Consider the following 18,685-nt stretch of genomic DNA (forward strand, 5'->3'; position numbering starts at 1 on the left):
GAAAGTTTCTAGTCTTCCGTCCAGCAGCAAATTGTAGAACTTCCATTCCACTCCAGAAAGATGGTTCCAGGTAAGCGTGTAGTGCCTACCCAGAACGCCGAGGTAGACAACAACTTGAAGGGGTTCGGTAAGGTGCTGGATACGCTATTGTAGGCTTCTGCCTTACCATTTGAGTTAGCCTAATCAAAGGGACCGATGAGTCGGTGGCAACCGACGAAACACTACGGGTTCAAGATGGGTGTCTCCCGTGCGGATAAGAGAAGGGATTAGCGATACCCAGGGACGCTTACTATAGTGTAAAACTAGCTCCGACACTATACAACCTAAGCAGAGCAAAGGTAAAGTATAAGCAGATCGCCGACTGAAGAGCAACAACAACTGAAGGGTAACAGGTCGCCGACCGAAGAGTAACAGGTCTCCAACTGAAGCGAAACCGCTTGTAGGAGAGCGGTGATGAAAGTAGCAGAGTCCCAAGAGATACCGCTTGGGGAAGAAACGGTTGCCAAGTGCAAGTGCATAATAGCATCGCTAGAACGGTTCTGGAGCTTCCGCCAAAACGCTAAGGACCTTAGCAGGGTTGAGTAGCACGAGACAGACGTGTTCGAACAAGGACTATCCAGTGATAAGCGAGTTATTTCAAAAGCCATTCCCCACAAACGGGAATCCACTTTCGTTCTGTCTATTTTCCAAAACGAACGCCGACCCTGGGTCAATATCGGCGCTGATTGTTTTCAAAACGACCTGCTCGCGTGTCTTGAGTATTGAGCTCTTCAAACCGTGCAGCCATCGATTGTAACGAACATTTCGCTGACCCTCTTCTCACTGAAAAATTGCTTGAGCAAGCAAAACTATCCCATTGGAGCAAGAAAAACTGATCCTATTGGTGTTTGACGAAGACCAGCTCGATATGCAGTTCGGACGCTTGGTTAAGACGAGTTTTGGGGGGGGCATCGTTCAAACCTTTAGGTGGTGGTTCGGTAGGAGCGTATCTGACGCTTGAAGCTGAGGTTCAGAATTAATCGCCTGACGGACAAAATCCTGCTCTAGCGGGCTTAATTTTTTATATCCTTTCATATCTGCTCTTTCGCAAGAATAAAAATTGTGCTTAGCTCCACACGTTTTTCCAAGCAAAATTAATACCTTTTCTATCGATTTGGTGGTTAGCATTATTATGTCCAATGGCTGACTGAACTGTGGAGCGGTAAATATGAACGTTCACATTTACTTGACAAAGTCAGGTAATTATGAGCGTTTTGCCCGTTTTGTGTAGGTTCTGTGCGGAAACTGCAGCCGTACGTAAAAGAGGTGAAGTCCCACGTCCTTTCTCTAAGTGTTTGCTAGTGATCAGAAAAGTGTATGCCCGCGGCCAGTTCGAGGCATAAGTATTTGGCCGTGTCAAATTATGTCTACCGTTCTCCAAAAAGTGTATATTTACGGCTGGAAAAGCGTATGCTCTTGCACCAGACTCCGGTTGGTATTGCTCGGAATTCAGTAGTCCACCTCGTACAGCAATGTCGAAGACCCGTTCCTCTGCCACCCCAAAAGAGACAAACACATCGGCAACCCTTTTTACGGCACTCTTCACACATGCATGCGGCTCAAGCAGGGTCGTTCCCAGGTCGAGTTTATCCGAATTGCGAAAACACGGCTATGATGTACGGCTTTGCAGTAGCCACTGTCCATTTTGAATAACCGCTTCAGCACAACATAGAGTCTGAAACCTGAACCCCCCCCCCCCGTTTCGCTGATATCTCACGTAAAGATATCTTATTCTGCACGTTCATTGTTGCACCGAAGGAGCCAAGGCCAAATCTTAATCAGCACTCCCAGTCTCTTATCGCACGGTCAGACTTCTTGCTGCTCGCGGCTTAAACACGCGCTGTATCCCTGTACCTTGAAGCATCCATATCCCGCCTGCGTCCGCGCCTTGTGCTACTTCGTCCATATTGTTTCCTGAGTCCGCGTTGTGCATCACCAACGTCTGGGTTGCTGCACGTGGGGCCGTGTTGTGTCTAAGTCTGCGCTGTGCGTAGGGCGTGTTTTGATACCACCCCCACTGAGCTCGTGCTACCGCACGCGTGGCAGCACTACTGACGGCACCGAAGGTCCGCTGTGCGTGATAGAGCGCTTTACAGGCCCGTGTATCCGATTTACAGGATCGAATGTTATCTCGCTGCGAGTGATGATGCGTATGAATAAACTTATACTGATAAATGACTTTGATGATCGCATATAATACCTAAATATACCATGGTGGTAAAAGTGTGTATCTTGCTACTAGTTTTAGAGGGGTTGGTTTCTCCAGAACCCTTTGTTTTCAGCTAAGCGAGAGATTCACTATTAGCACCGCAAGTGGTGGGTATACAGTTCACTGCTGAGCTAGCCCAACCACTAGACCGCGCGGTGTTGTATAAGGATTGGAGCTCGCACTGGACAAATGTGCTGATTTTCTCACGCGTGTTCTAGGATGATATGATGCACTGTCACTTTCGTATCGATAGCAGTAGAGTATGGTACGCTGGCAAGCGGCTCTCTAGGCGGCACCAAATTCTCTTTGATCAACAGTTAGCATAAATGAGCACGACCATACACTTCGAGAAAGAATTAACCCCTGGCATACACGTTTTTGGTGACCAGCAAACAGATAGAGAAAGAACACGCATACCTACCCTCTTTTACATACTTTCGCATAAATCGGGAAAGAAAGAGTGTAGAAATGTGATCGGGTCAGGTAATTGTGCGCCAACATCGAGGGGTGCAGAATTATCAGACCAGGTCTAATTAAAGTGAGCTCATAGAGCGGAATATTCTGACCAGGTCATTTACAGTAAGCTCATCGTGCAGAATAATCTGACCTGGTCAATTAATTGTGACCATAGTCAGAAGCCGATGAGCTTCATTCATTAAAACCTCGCCAACAACTACCTTCACCTGCATCTTCTTCAGCTCAAAACGTACTCTCCAACGATGCCTTCAAAGCCAAAATGAACCCATTTGGCTGACCATCATGCCGAGACGGATTTTGTCAAGTACCGCCGGGACAGCTTTTGCTGCTCCACGGAGTATGCGGTAAAGTCAAGACTGTGAACTGTATGCCCTGGCGTCTATGACATGACTTAGCGTCGCCTTCGCTGCCAAATCCTACCTGTGAAGACGAAGCTTGGTCTCTAAAATGTTGAGTTGTCTGGAAGGCTCGCCACTGTGAGAATTCTTCGACTTCGCATTTCTTAAAACGACTTTGACCCCGCAGGTTGGAGTATTGCTTGCGCGCTGCTCCCAGGCCGTGCGTGACGCCTGAAATGAAGTAGTACATTCAACGCATGGATGACAGCTCAGTGACACCATGACGCGTTGGTAGCAACATGCTACAAGCACCACACATGCGCTGGGATTTCCATCGTGCGCACAATCTCAGCGCAGCGTGCGATACAAGCGTTGGCTGGAAGGATCTAAAAATTCATCAAGCGAGTGCGGGTCTAGTCCGCGCAAAAGCACTCTTAAGAGATTTAAATCCAGAGACCGCTTTCATCTTTGGAAATGGACAAGATGAGCGTTGGTGGAGAATGGGGAAGCCGAGGGGCCCCAGATATTGAGCATCACGACTATCAAGCTCATGCAGAGCTTAGGCATTCTTTAAGAAAAAGAATTATTCTTAATTTTCCATCTAGATGCTACTTTCAAACTCAGTGATATTGATTATTCAGATTCACATGTGGCTGCACGGATCGTCGCCGTATTTATCATCTCGCGAGTCTATTTATTGTGAGCCAAAGGACACAGCGTGAATACCACTCGGCGATTGGAAGTTTGCGTGGTCTACTTTTCAAGCGTAGGAGAACGAGACTTCGGATTGGTGCAGTAATGGAGGACGCTGAGACTGCACAACTAAATGGCTTAAGCGGACTGAGTGATTTTAAAAGTAGCAAATTCCTCAAAAACATATTTCACGATCTTTACAATGTTCCCAAACGTTTAAAACATCTTCCCAAATACTCCGTGCTACCGTATATCGTTGTATTCTGGATGTACATAATACGCTAAGTTATGACGAGCTTATCAGGGTATGAAATCAAGTAACGGGCGAGTGGATATCCGAAGGAAGACTGGGTTCCTTCAAAATCTACTTTATCAAACAGTGGGTTTGTAGTCCGGTTTGGCGATGGCAGATTTATAATTCTCCTGGGGGGTAAAATGAGATATAATCCATAATCCATGTGAAGTGTTCAACGCTAGTATCAAGCGTTATACGCAGCGTAAATCATTTGATACGCGAGGATCCATTCTCAAGCTGATCGCTATTACCGAAGATTACTCGATCTGTGCTTCAACTACTGCCTTCTGTACAGCAGTGACACCCCCACAAGAGGTCAAGCATTTTGTGAAAGTACTAGTTTCCATTAGCCACATTACTGTGATTGCTATATTAGAGCCCTCAGTAATATGGATTTTGTATCTTGGTGACACGAGGCGAGCGGTAAATGCCGGGAAGGACAATTAGGCTTTAGCAGACTACTGGATTATAAATAAAGTGCACATATCGCTGACATTGTCACCAGGATGCTTAAAAGACGAGAAAAAGATGTCGGCATCTCCTTCTACCGTTCAGCGGTAAAGTGGGGTGTGCTTTGGGCGCATCACGTTGGTATGTCTGGCCAGTCCGCATCGACACCTTTCACAGCAAGTTCTCCTACTTCCAGAAGTTTTTATCGTGTGCTCATGTCATCTGTGGTCGGGCAGCAGTCGGCCTTAGCATCCCGGTGTCAATGACAATCAGCTCAGGATTAAGGATCACCACGTGCGCCGAACAAGTCACCCTGGAGCTGACCACTATCCCAGTATTAGTCGGGCTCAACGGACGGTCATCTGCCACAAAACGTCTTGCCTCTAACAGACACGTGGAATCTGCTTGCAGTGTTTGGGCCCAGCTCATGTCAAAATGGCAACTGCGTCTATGGTATCCAGGGTACCTGGCAACCTCCGCCTACCAACCCCGAGCCGTATTACGCTTCACATCATCTTCTTCTTCATGGACCACAGCAAACGGGGGTAGCAGTGTCCTCCGAGGAGCTCTCGTATTATCCGTTCAACAGGTTGGGTGATGGATGCTGTCCAAACCGTGGAGCGAACGAGCGTATTGGGACGTGTGTGTGCGGAGTATCATATACCATTAGGCAGAAGTTTTGCACCTCCGACTGAGCTACTACCCATTCGTTCGCAACAAGACCAACCCCCTCTAGCTTCGCCCGCGCTGAATATGCAGTACATGCTTCGCTAGAAAATTCACCGTATTACTGCAGATTGAAAAACATTCATAGCACAAGCGTGGTGTTTGTATATGCTATTTGTATATGCTATTTGTATTAAAGAACACGGTTAATTAACAGTAAAGTGAACATTTACATTTAGTGACGTGTTGATGCACGGCGGTGATATGCAGTGTTTTTCTTAGAACAGCACATATGTCTCCTAATGGTACGCAAATAGGAAAAGTAACTAACTTGTAGCGATAGTTACTCGGACATGAGCCAACGCCCAGTCGATGTATAACAAATTTAATGCAACCCATGCTGCGAATACGTGATAGAAGCTTGAAAGTCATACTTCGGTGAGATTCCGTATCATTTTACAACAGAACGCGTTAAAGCACTGGTGTTGAAACATCTACAGATCTTGGGCTCATGTCGTTTCTCTCAGAACTGAGTTAACTCAGCTATATTTGAGCCATTGCTGTTCCCTAAAGGTGCTACTCGATGCTGAAGCAAACAGGTTCTAGACGTTTAAAAGCTTACTCGACGGGAATCGTCCATAGAGTAAGTCTTCGGGTGAAGGACTCTCTTTCACTATCATGCTCCATTATTCACTTCGCTTTGAGCAACAAGTTTGCCCCTGAACTTGTTTAATGATATACATCTTTTTTGCTCTGCTACTATGGTGTTGTCGTACGCTTATACCGCGCAGCATACTACCAACACATACATACTCCTATTACCTCTCTACAGGCTATTGTGCTTTACCGTTGTATCAACTACTTTTTTACATGTGAGCGAGCTGTTACGAACACAGGCAGGACTAAGCGCCAAAGGTCAAATTGTTATGTGAGCCCAATCATTATTTTATGAACATACGGGTGGCACGGGTCGGGTTAATGTACACAAGGTCGGATTAATGTGAATGGAGGTCAGATTAATGTGAGCAAAGGTCAGTTTACGGTGAACAATCATTGGCTCAAATACTCTGACCTCGATCTGGTTCATGGAAATGGCCCGGCTCGAACATTATGGCTAGGTTTAGATCAAATGGACCGTATGGCAAGTGGTTCTTCATTCCTAAATCCCCCCAATCAACATGGGGGTAAGAACGACAATAAAGATGCAGTGTGCAAAGATACAGCAGTAGAAGCAGTACCCCGAATGAAAAGTGAAGGATGCGATGAGGCATCTCCAAGTTACGAAGCATACTCGACTCAATTGGGAGAAGGAGTACTGGAATTTGGTTGGACCTCCGCCCGAAATTGAAGATCGTTTTCGTAGGCCAGGCGGGTGTCACCCGTTTAGGATGGAATCGTACAAGTATGACGTATTCGAATATCACAGCGTAAAAAGACGGACAAGTCACCTACGCAGAATTATGTCGTATTTCCTTACAAAGCCTGAATTCGCTCTAAACAAAAACCAGTACAAGGTGCACCCGAGCCAGGCGCTTTAGGAAGCGGGTTAAACCAAGCCAATTTCTGCAGCTGATGTCCAAGAGCCTGAGACCCATGAACAAAACGGGCATGCCACTGTGGAGCCCGCCGCCGATATCGACACGATCCTCAAAGATATCGCGACGCTAGAATCTGGTCAGAGCGACGCTAATTAAGAAGCCTATTTTGAAGATGGTCCAATCCCCGAGGACCTGCCGGGCGTGAACTAAACGGAGCATGCATGTGTTTGGGCCACACCAAGCATCAAATCTCTGGAGGTTTATGTGCAGAAATTTTCGAGTTTTGGGGCAGCAGATGGTTTCAAGGATTTCTGCTTTTTCCGGATTAATTGCTCATTAAGAAAAATACTCAAGGGGTCTCGACGTAGTCCCCGCCTAGTCACTCGAATACTTCCTTGGACGGCCCTTCGAACTTGCAGCTTAAAGGTATATACATTGCATAATAGCGAAAAAGGATATCGCAGAAAAAGATTTAGCCCTCGAAGTCGAAAAAGTTTCGACGTCGGTTAGCAGCATTATGACGCAGTGGCACAAGGTAACGGAAACGTTTGCACTCCTTGAATCTATGTTTTCGTGAACTCCGCGGATCGTTTTTACGGTTGTTATTGCCCAGGAGAATCAAGTCGACCGAGAACTCTTTATTTTTTGGAAAGGCTGCGCGATAATGCCAGTTTCTTTTAGCCAGGTACGAATTTCAATTGCTGAAGATACAACTATTATTTGCTAGTCGTGACGCATTGTTTTATAGATAGGGCATTTGGACATTGCTGCTAAAGAACATCTGGGAGATAGGACTCTGGTTGCAGTGATGCAGACACAATTTGCTAAACGATGCGATGTGCTTTACAACGATCCAGCCTAACATGCGGTCATGATAGACAGACCGTTGAGTGTCAACACGAATCTAACAAAGAAAGTATTGTCAGACTTGTCAAACGAAACCCTTCTTCAGCCATTTAATTGCGGTGGGGTGCTTTGGTGCTGCGTTTTGATCAAAGTTGCGGATATCGATGTTTGCATCTGCGACCCGATGGTTTTCTCAAGCCTACATGAAGTCAAGGCTGCTGTGAAACCCTCACGGCTATCTCCTCGAAGTCGATATCATGTCCGAGATAACGAGTTCAATCTTGGTATCCAACGCGATAGCTACAACTGCGGGCTATCCTTTTTACATGTAGGCAAAATGATTTGCGGGGCGACACGTTCAAATGGTACAGACACACTCACCCGTAGTCAGCGACAATACTTGCGGTATCGCTATATACCAATGGGTTTTAGACACACCATTTAAAAATGCATCATGAATTGATAACAATGAACACACTTTGAGCCCTGTTCTCTTAGGGACCGATCTCACCGTTGACGAAGTGTTTATCTTGTCATTACTGTCGGCCGTGCTGTATCCACCATGTCGTCTCCCATCATCCCGACGTCCGTCCTGCCACCGTGCTGGTCTCCGGCATACCGCCGTGTCGTCATGTCGCCCTTCGCCGTGACAAACGACACCACCGTGCCGGACTCAGTCCGCCGTCCATCTTGTCCGCCCTCGTCGTGCTGCGCCGTATTTGTCTCCATTATGCTCTCTCGGCTCGTTTGGTCTGGACCGCCTCTCTCGATGCAATAATATATTGGTTCTGGTTCGGTCTCATTGCGCAGCCGCCTTTGCACATATCAGTTTTTTTGTGTCAATTTACAGTGTTTGCTTATGACAATTTCCCAGATACAGACACTGATAACGTTCCGTCGCTGGCACTCTTTACGTATATCATTAAGTGCATGTGGTTCACACGAAATTTGTTCAAATTTTTAAACAGGTGTTATTTACTCCAAGATGCTTAACTTAGTTATGCACGTTTCCGTGGACCTGTAATACGTAATATAATATACTAACGGATGCGCCCGAAAAAAAAACTTTCGAATAGTGTCTTGTGGGGTGCTACATGCCTGCACTATTAAATACAAGCCTCTTCCGAATAGAATCCTTTTACAAGCTACCAAACCTGTTCTTATAAACTTACTGACCATTCATTATACAGAGAGGAACAATTTTTCGGCAACAGGCCGAAAGTTGCAGCCACTTTTGGTCTGAAAAGAAAAATATTCACCGTCTTTTGAAAACATAGTCAGGCACTTTCGTGGCACACCAGCCAGAGCTTGGGTTGATAGCGCTGCTCAAGAAGTGGATTGACGTGGCTATTCCATTTGTGATGCACGGTGAACGTAAATGCTTGGTTTGGGACAGCATGAGAGCCCACATATCGAAGGCTGTGAAAGCTAAGTACGCTTCGAAAAGTGTTCGATGTGTGTTGTATCTGGGTGGCCTCATGCCTTACTTGCAAGCTGGAGATATTGGAATCCATTAGCGTTTCAAGGACCTACTGTACATAGAAATAAACGCTTAGAAAAAGTCAGACCAATAAAGTCCTCACCCGTATAAAATCCTCTCTGTCACTTTCGAGTGGCACTATTAAATAAAGTCCGGGCTCTAATAGGGCGCATCCGTTACCTCTGGTCCGAAATTATGGATAGTATGCTACAGGATGGTATATTATACCATCCTGTAGCATACTATCATATAATGAAAAATTCAACCGAGCGATCTCCTATCAAAGATTCGTGCAGTCGTGCGATGCATTTCGACATGTTCTTCCTCTTTCCACCGGACGTTTCCTTGATGCGAATTTGCCACTCCCCTCCTTCTATTCCTGCGGTGACGCTGATGCAATAGCGGGTCCAGATTTTGCCTTAAAGTCTCTGGCGACGTCCGCCTTTGCCCCATGAGGTAGATCCCCGTCAATACTGAGTCTTAGAAGCTCGTCGATGATGCAACGGCGATGACAGTCGGTCAGGTTGGTCAAAGAGAAGTCGGGGAGCACTAGAGAGTAGTGTTAGCTGAGCGGGTACTAGAAAAATGAGGAATAGGGTGGCCGGCTATTCAAATCGCTGGAACTCGGTCTCCAGTACGCTTTCAGCGCCAATTAAACCACCAGCCAATAGCTGGCGCATACGCGCTCCTTCCTGATCAATTAAACTTTAATAAGTATTGCAAAATTAGTTTTAATTACAATTAAAAGAAACTATCCCTCATTTCGGACCAGAGGTAGTATTCTGTAGTTTCTGACCAAGTGATCCATCGGCGAATTATACATACGTAAAGATTGTTCGATATGGCAATCATTTCTTAAAGATTTTTTTAATTTTTGTTTAAAAAACGATTAGCTTCTATGACTGATATCATGACAGATCAAACTGTAATGCTAGCTGGTCGTAAAAACAACTCAATTCCAATAAAGTTCAGTCCTTGCGCCATAAATAGAGATATTTTTCATGTTCAAGATCTTTGTGTTGATGACAATGATTAATGTCAGCGAAATGAACTTTATCACTTTTCTTTAAAACGTTGTTTCGCAGTAAGGGCGAGACTACTCTATGAGTGGACGCGTACAATGACCTATTAATTGGGGCAGAAGAAAATATCATTAACAGCAACAGCAGCAACCCGCTTACTCGCGATACAGATTCTCCAGAAGACTGATCATTATCGAAATTGGTTAGTTGCGATGACTTAACTGCACCAGCACTTAATAAATTGCATAAATACTCGAATGCAACATAAAATTGCATTCATCGCTGCATCACTACACCACAGCACAAGGCAAGAAGCCAACGGAAAGGAGGAGATGGTATTAAGTCAACGCAGCCTAGTCGAATAATGTTTTACAGGATAATATGTGCGATCAACAGCACATCACGGTTTAGCATGAACTTATTACGGTCTGTAGTGTAGCTGCAGACGTATTTATTTTACCAGATCAAATGTGCCATGAATTGATGAATTTCTTGTCACAGCTCCGTACAGAGTCGATTTAAGCCACTGTTGTTTGGTGCAAAGGTCTAAATGATCGACAGCTAGATGCTCATCGAGTTATATTTGTAATGAACAGCTGTCTTAATATCTGCCATTTGTTGGTATGATTGTGAGGTGCCAACATAGGGCCTACATAGTTTTCTGAAGTAGGTATTTAGCGATAAAACCCAACATTAGGTAAGCTGGCGCTTCCTAGTAAACACAAAAGTCTATTGTGAGTCCTAGCGACTAGAATCTCTAATGATCATCTACTGCTCGGCACGTCCTATGCCTAGCAGTGATTTCATAACCCTCAACTAGTCAGCTCGGCATTGCTTTCATACGTTTTGCCCTGTGTGAGTAGGTAGATGTTTTCCATTGAGCACTACACCACTACGTTACCCTATCAAGCCTTGGCCACTCACGCGTCCTCGCGGTGCACGTTCCGTTGTGTGTTTGGCGGTCGTCTATCTTTTGACTTTGACTTAACCTTCGTCGTTTCGGTAATATATTGCTCGAACCTCCTGTAGTTCGTAAATGCTGCAAATTCCGTTAGCAGTACCGGCATATCTTTGCTGAGTTGTTTGGCTGGCTCCCAAGAGTCTTCTATCGACTCCAGCCCCTTCCAGCCAACAAGGATTTCGTAGTCTTGCTTGTCCTCATTCCATCGAGTATCGTTGTGTTTTTCCACTGAAAGTAGTACCATTTGGGCTGCAATATGATCAAGTATTTCGTCGCTCACCAAAAGCGATTTATCAGCGTAAAATTTATGCCGTGACGGGTGAACATCCGTTTCCTCCCCTGTCAGTAGGTTGCGGACGCTAAAGAATGTTGCTCCGCATGAATGACTTGGTAGGGCCCCACCAATGTGACGGGTAGTTTGACATGGCGTTTTTGGTCTACTCTAGACCACAACACATAAAAAATCACCTACATCGAAGTTGGGGCAACGTGCGTACTTCTGCATTCGTGGGTTTCGCACAGTCTGTCGTGCGCGTTCACTTATCATTGGCTTGTGAAGCTCATGAATGCTACTTCGGAGATTGTTTAACCAAGTCTCAATGGCTTCTGCCTTTTCTGGTAGCCCATGATCTCCTTTTGCTTCACGTTCATGTATAGCGTTAGCGGTGATGGAAGTGGCAATCCGCAGAATAACTCAACTGGAGCACGATTACCGAGAGACGGTACCGGTGTGTGGTTCAAGCTAGACTGCAACATGGTCTCGAAGAATGTCCAGACGTGGGTGTCAACCATATACGCCAAACGCAAAACACGTAGCACTTGCATGATATCGCGGTTTGCCCGCTCCCCACTGCCATTTATCCTAGGTGAGTACACGTGAACTCGTGACGCGCTTTTAGGCGCCGCCCAAGCTCTGCCACAATCTCCGCTTTAAAATGTAACCCTTGGTCTGAGATCCACACAGGTGACATACCAAATCTGCTGTACCAATCGAGAATCGCCTCCACCACCACGGTGCTGGTGCTGCACAAGGTATAAGCTCCGTAAAATGCGTGGCTTCATCTTTCAACACGAGCAAATACTGATCCCCATCGAAACTTTCAGTTAGTTTCAAAAACTCAGCGTGTAGTGCGCCATTCTCCACATTCGTTCTAAATGTTGGGCCCCACGGGCGTTGAATGGGTTTTCCACCTTTGACATGCTAGCACATGAGACATGGACCGAGAAAGTGCTCCACACGAGCTCGTAAATGATGTGCATTAAAATGTCGATAAACGCATTCCAGCATTGCATCACGTCCCAGATGTCCTTGAAGACCGCATAAGCCACCACCAAAAGCCGTTGCACGAGGTCGTCAGCCCTGCGAGGAATCCACACTTTGGCTTTGATAAACAATCCCTTCATCATCACTGCCTACTGCGACGCGCGGTCTGCCCTCAGCGTGTAGTCTCTGTACCTCCAGTATCGCAGTAAAAGACGGTCACACGAAGTCCGGGTTGTCCAGTGGGCGGTGGTGGTGGGGGAGATTGTTGTTCTGTTGGTTGCACTTCCGATGGCAACGGATCCTTCTTCTTAGGACGAACTGGCTTACGTCGCGGTTGCTGTGCGGCCGTGGGCTTCGCAGGGCTTCGTTTTTCGTAGGGTCATAGCATTTAAATGTACAGTGGATATGTGGTTTCCACCCCAGCGGGAGACCATGTCGGCCCACATGTTCGACTCTCCATCAAAGTGCTTCACTGCGTATCTGTACTCCATCAACTTTGTTGACCATCGTGGTAACTTGCCCCTAATAAAATTTTTACTTCCTTGCCAGGTGCAAATACGTTAAATAATTTGCGGTGGTCACAGTACAATTTAAAGCCACCCGGTCATAAAAGCAGATAGCACAACTGCTCGCATGCGCACACTATCGGATAAGCCTCTATTTCGATGATCGACTAATTGCACTGCGATCCGGTGAAGCTGTCACTTAAACAAACTAACAGCTCGTGTTGTTGTTCATGCACTACTCTGCCAGGTTACCATTTCGCCACTTGACTGACTACAATGCTGCAGCCACCATCGGACGCATATGTCAGCAGGCACATTGACGCGTCTTCCTTCGGGAACGCCAGTGTGGCACTAGAGGCAAGCATGGCTTTCATTGTGTCGTATGCAGACCGCTCACATTCGTTGAGCTTAGTAACAGTCCCTGCAGCAACGCGTTTGGTTCGCCTAGAGGCTTGCGACATTGCCAAGTCCAGCGCGTCTTGTAGCGGCCAAGATGTACGAGCGTAATCTACCAATGAATCCCTCATCTAGTTTGTAGAACAAAGAAATTGCTGTAGCTCGCCTGTAGTCTTCGGATATGGCAACGCTTGCAACGCTTTTATTTTCTCCGGATCGTGGTCTACACCATCGTCATTGGTTAGTTTACAACACCATCGAGCTTCTCGCTCGAAAAGGCTCGACTTCTTCGAGCTAATCTTAAAACCGAAAGAATCCAATAATTCAAAGAATCGCTCGAGCGTTTAGAGGTAAGTCGTTACGTCGTTCGCATACAGAAGCAGAACGCCGATCCATACCAGTAAATGCTTGTGCAGCAACTCTTCCAGACATTTGCTTCGAAAAAAGTGCAGCGTCCGTGCAGCCTTGTGGCACTCTACGGGGGGGGGGGAGGGCATAGGAGAACCACTCTTGACACTCCTCGGCCAAAGCTAGTTGCCAGTAGCCTTTAATGAAATCGAACAACCCAAAAAACTTAGCGCCTTTCACGTCCTCCAGGTCAACACTCAAATCTGGCATCACACCAACGATTGCTTCGATGTCGGCATTCAGTGGCTTGTCGTCGGCCGTTTGCCGGTATTCTCCGTTGCCTTTACGCACCAGCAACACAGGACATGCCCACCGTCACTCTGCATTTGCATAGACCCAGCCCAGCAGAACCAACTCGTTACTGAACTTATCCGGAAAATTATGCATCTCAGGTGGGTATCGTCGCGCTTTTCGTTGGTAAGGTACTCTTCCTTTCTTTAGACGAACCTTCATGGGCGGTACACGAGGGGGTGGATCATTCCCAAGCTTCAATCGCCAGATATCGAAGCGAATACCAATCCTCCGTACCTCTTGTACCCATTCCTGTGGGAATCCTTTCTCCTCCGTCAGCCAATTTCTCCACCGCTGCTAACACGTCGTCACTCAACTCCACCCCACTACCAATTTGTGGCTCTTCAGTATCGTCAAATTCATCGTCCAATTCACTCCTAACGACATTGGCAGCAAGTAAATCTAGTTCCCGATACACGTCAATACCTAAATCATCAACACGTGATTCCCCAGCAAGAATTTGTCTGCATCACTAAGAATGATTAGGCACTCAGCTGGCCTAGCGATACAAACGCTGCCAGCTGCAGTCCGTAGTCGTAGATGTAGGCTTGCAGTCATTTTATACTTCAATTGGCTTCCCATCGGCTCCTGTGCACTCGAGTGGTTCCTTCAACTGCACCGTTTCACTTCCGGTCAAACCTTCACAATCTTTTCAAAAGCAGCCATTTTCATACCAGACCTGTCTGCGCCGATATCCGCACAGAAAGCCACCGAATAAGCGTCTTCCAACACAACTGTGCGTGCCTGCGCTGGTAGGAATTCGGCTAACCGTCGGAGGTTAGCGGTGCCTCCCGCGGCAGGGCACTCATCTCTCTGGCCCAGCTTGGTGGCATGACGGTCGCGATCTTCCTTTGTCGCCGTTGGGCATCCAATGAGGTAGTGGGGGCCACCACAGTGAAATCATCCATCTTGCGGTGTTCCTTTCTTGCTCGACTGCTCTTTTTTGTGGGCCGGTTTCCCACTTTTCCGGGTATGGGGTATCTTCGTTTTGGAGCGCGGTCTTCAATTGCCTGTTCCAAAGCTTGCTGGTTAATAAGCTTGGAAAGCTTCATCACACTGGTCTGTGCGTCCGGCGAGCGATAGTCGATCTCGTTGTTGACTTTCGCTTTCAGCGCTCTAGGTAGAGAGATAAATATCAGTTTTCACTTTTTTTCGTACCTTTCGTCCAGTCAATTAAACTAGTGAAATCCAAAAAATTTCAGCAGGAGACACGAGAGAAAATAGTCTGTCACTCTTGACTGAATGTCTGAGATATTCATGCTCTTCTTCAAATCGTTCAAAAACAATTCCTTCACTGGAGGAAACGCTTGGTTTTGATAGTTATCGATACTCTCATGAATCTTCTCCAAGAGAAACGCATCAGTCACTTCGCCTTTTTCAACTCCCCAGCTTGCCTCACACAAGTTCAACAACTCGGCGTCAAATGATCTTTTTACACTCTTCCACACCGACTTGTAGTCCTCCTTGTCATCCTTGCACCTCTCTCTCGTTGCCTCTTCGCAGGCCTTGCGTAGCGTCAGCACTCCAGCAAGGCTTCACGTGAAGTCGAAGCCACCAAGGGTGAAGCGGCAACGGCGAATATTGACTGAGGAGCTCGTGGTATGCTGTCGTGGACGTTGGATTCGTTGGGGCCGTCATAGTTGTCCGTGTGATTGGAATATCAGCACCACCGGAGCCCCCAGTCATCTCAGTTTGCTTGCTGTATGTTTTTTCAGTTTAAGTCCGAGTCGCGAGACCTCGCAACTAAAGAATTCTTTGTAGTAGGTATTTAGCGATAAAACCCACACTAGGGAAGCTGGCGCTTCCTGGAAACCCAAAAGTATATTGTGAGTCCTAGCGAGTAGGATCTCTTATGATCATCTACTGTCTGGCACGTCCTGTGCCTGACAGTGCTTTCCAAACCTTCAACTAGCCAGCTCGGTATTGCTTTCATACGCTTTGTCCTGTGTGAGTGGGTAGAGGCTTTCCATTGATCACTCCACCACTACATGGTCATGAATATAGCTAATCCGCACGAGTAATGCGGGATAGTTATATCCAGAATTATTCTAATCGCTGATCATAGACAATTTTACGTCAGATTAATGTGAACGCTGTCAGACTAATGTAAAATTTGCCAGATTAATGTGAATGCTGTCGAGATGTTTATGTTAGTTTACCACTAACTAACACTTTCATGTGACTGACGTACTATCCGCGTAAAGCCTGTCGTGCTCACATTTTTCTGACAGCGCTCACCATATTCTGACAGCGATCACAATATTCTGACAGCGATCACATTAGTCTAACAGCATTTGCATGAATCTGACAGCCACCTTAATATGGCAGTTGGTCAAGTTATCCTGACAACTTTCACATTTATCTGCCAGTTGCTTAGATCAATCTTGCAGCGGGGCTGCCGTAGCTTTAGCGTCAGAGGAAGACGTTCGACTCAAAGAGTAACTAATACTAAGTTGCTTATTCAAAGGGCACTTACAGCCCAAGACCAGGGCTCAAAGTTAATACCTTAATTTTTATGCTTCAAAACCAGAAGTGCTTTATTTACAATTATTGCGGCCAAGCCGCCCAGGGGTAAATGTATCTGTTTATCTATCTAGCATAGCTAAACCTAATCAAATGCGTAACGTGTGGCTTTCAGCCAACGTAATGAGAGACCTTGTTAACTCTCCAACATATGTACTGATAGTTTGTTAGCTCTCCGGGTATTCCTTACCCATGTGTGCTCCACACCATAAAGCCCCGTTAAAATTCTAGCATACAGTTGTCAATGTTAAGTAATTGTGTTACGCCGAAAAGGTCATGTCCAGTCAGTTTGGACCGCTCTAAGCGCATTGTTCCCTCGCGCTGTAGCTACTTTACCCGCGCCCTCCCGAAGGCAGCTATAGATATTTGTTTTGTAAAGGTTTCCATACGTCAAAAATAAAAGTTTCGCAGAGAACCAAGTTGGTTTGAAGTTACCGGCTTTGGAAACGTCGGCACGAGTACACTAGTTAGCATGCCGCGCTCGCACGCTGCGATGAAAGCTAAAACCACGCGACGATGGAACTCGGGTTTATTGGTCAGATCGATTTTTCTTAAGTGCTCGATTTATCCTACGTGTTTCTCAAGATCCCAATCTTGACATGAAGCAGCAAAAATAACCCATATTATCTACCGAGCTAAGTTTCAGGACTTCTTGTTCTTACTAATGCTTCCTTGCTCGCTTTTGCAGATGATATTCTTGATTTCGCTGCCAAAACCGCATTTGGTGATGCTAAACCGACCTTGGTGGAGCACATACTATTTTGTCAGCGTCCAGGTGTCATCTCACCTTTTTGAGTGTCGTGTGGTATTTGACCATCACCCTATGTGCTTGAGCTTCACTAAAAACGCCAAAACGGTGGCCTTACTATCCCGCTTCTGTTTTCACCTCAGCCGTACCCCAAGCGATACTGTATCCATTCGTATGAATCTGATTTGGGAGTATAAATACTCGTACAGCTGTAATCTCTTTGTTTTGGTCGCATTTGAGATGGTCTGCAGCATAATAATCACTAAGCAAAGTAACCCGGGATATCCGTATGACCTTGCGCTATCAAAATATGGTGTTGTGTTTTTAGCTCGTGTATCGCTTTAATGAGAGCTTATTTTAATAAAAACACATGACATCAGATAGGTCGTGCTCAGTCATGTTTGACTTTCGTACTCGTTGCAGTGTTCTGTACACGTTTTTTTTTCTTGGATAATACCATTTAAGCAAGACTGGACGGGGTCAATCGAGCCTCGAACCGAAGTTGACTTTATTATGTATCGATTGAAGACTTTTGATGCTGTAAAGTTTTCTCTGGGAGCACAATTACGTGTACTATCTGCCCAGGTAGTCACGACATGGTGGAACGCCAGCCCCTGTACAAATGTGATATTTGCCAAGAAGCTGGATTTGGTGTTGCTCAGTGGGAGGTGTACTTCTCTGAGATCTATACCGCGGTGGATAATTCTGCACAATCTCTAAACGTATTTCTCGCGGAGAAATGACATGTGTCGCTGCCCCCAGACCCTAGGCCAGGCATAGATTCAGCATGTAGACGATAATGCAGTTTCTTCATGTGAAATTTTGATAAACATAATACGAGCCCTGGAATCCTGACTTGTGTTCTCGGATATTCAACGTGTATATAAGTCCTACGTAGCGTGCGCTACAGCTATCGGCTTCAAAGCTCGAAGGGATCCATTCTTCGGGTGCGGGAGTTGAATATTTCGAAGACATTTTAAAGCAGATTTAGAGAGGTCCTGAAGTTATGATTGTGTTTGGCAACAAAGATGATGAACGACGATTTTCATTTGTTAACAGTGGAAATGACTCCGAGCCATGGATTCTGGAAATTACCAGTGCGAAGCTCATACACAGTCTCCTGACTTTATAGCAGCACACTATTGTTTTAATTCGACGCTACATTCAAGCCTAGCGACCTTGTTTACGCTGGGATAGTTTGTGAAGTTACTTACACTCAGATGATTAATCACCTTGCCAGTCTAGTTATTGTGAGTTAGAAGACACACAGCGAATGTTACCCAGTGGTGAGAAACATTACGCGTTTTGTTTTATGAGCGTGAAGGTTCACGTCTGCAAAATAATGCTGTTATGAGTGACGCTCAAAGCACTCATCTAAAAAGACTTTCTGAATTATCTGGCTTTAAGAGCAGCACATTTATCGCGTATTGTTTTTTTCATGTGCTGTACAATGCTCGCAAGTGCATTGGACATTCTCCTGAGGTGGCCCGCGCAGATGCATGTCGTGGGATAACTTTGTATTACCTTATCAGCCG

Source organism: Phytophthora infestans, genomic scaffold (genome assembly GCF_000142945.1).
Source record: "Phytophthora infestans T30-4 supercont1.7 genomic scaffold, whole genome shotgun sequence".
NCBI classification, from domain to species: Eukaryota; Oomycota; class Peronosporomycetes; order Peronosporales; family Peronosporaceae; genus Phytophthora; species Phytophthora infestans.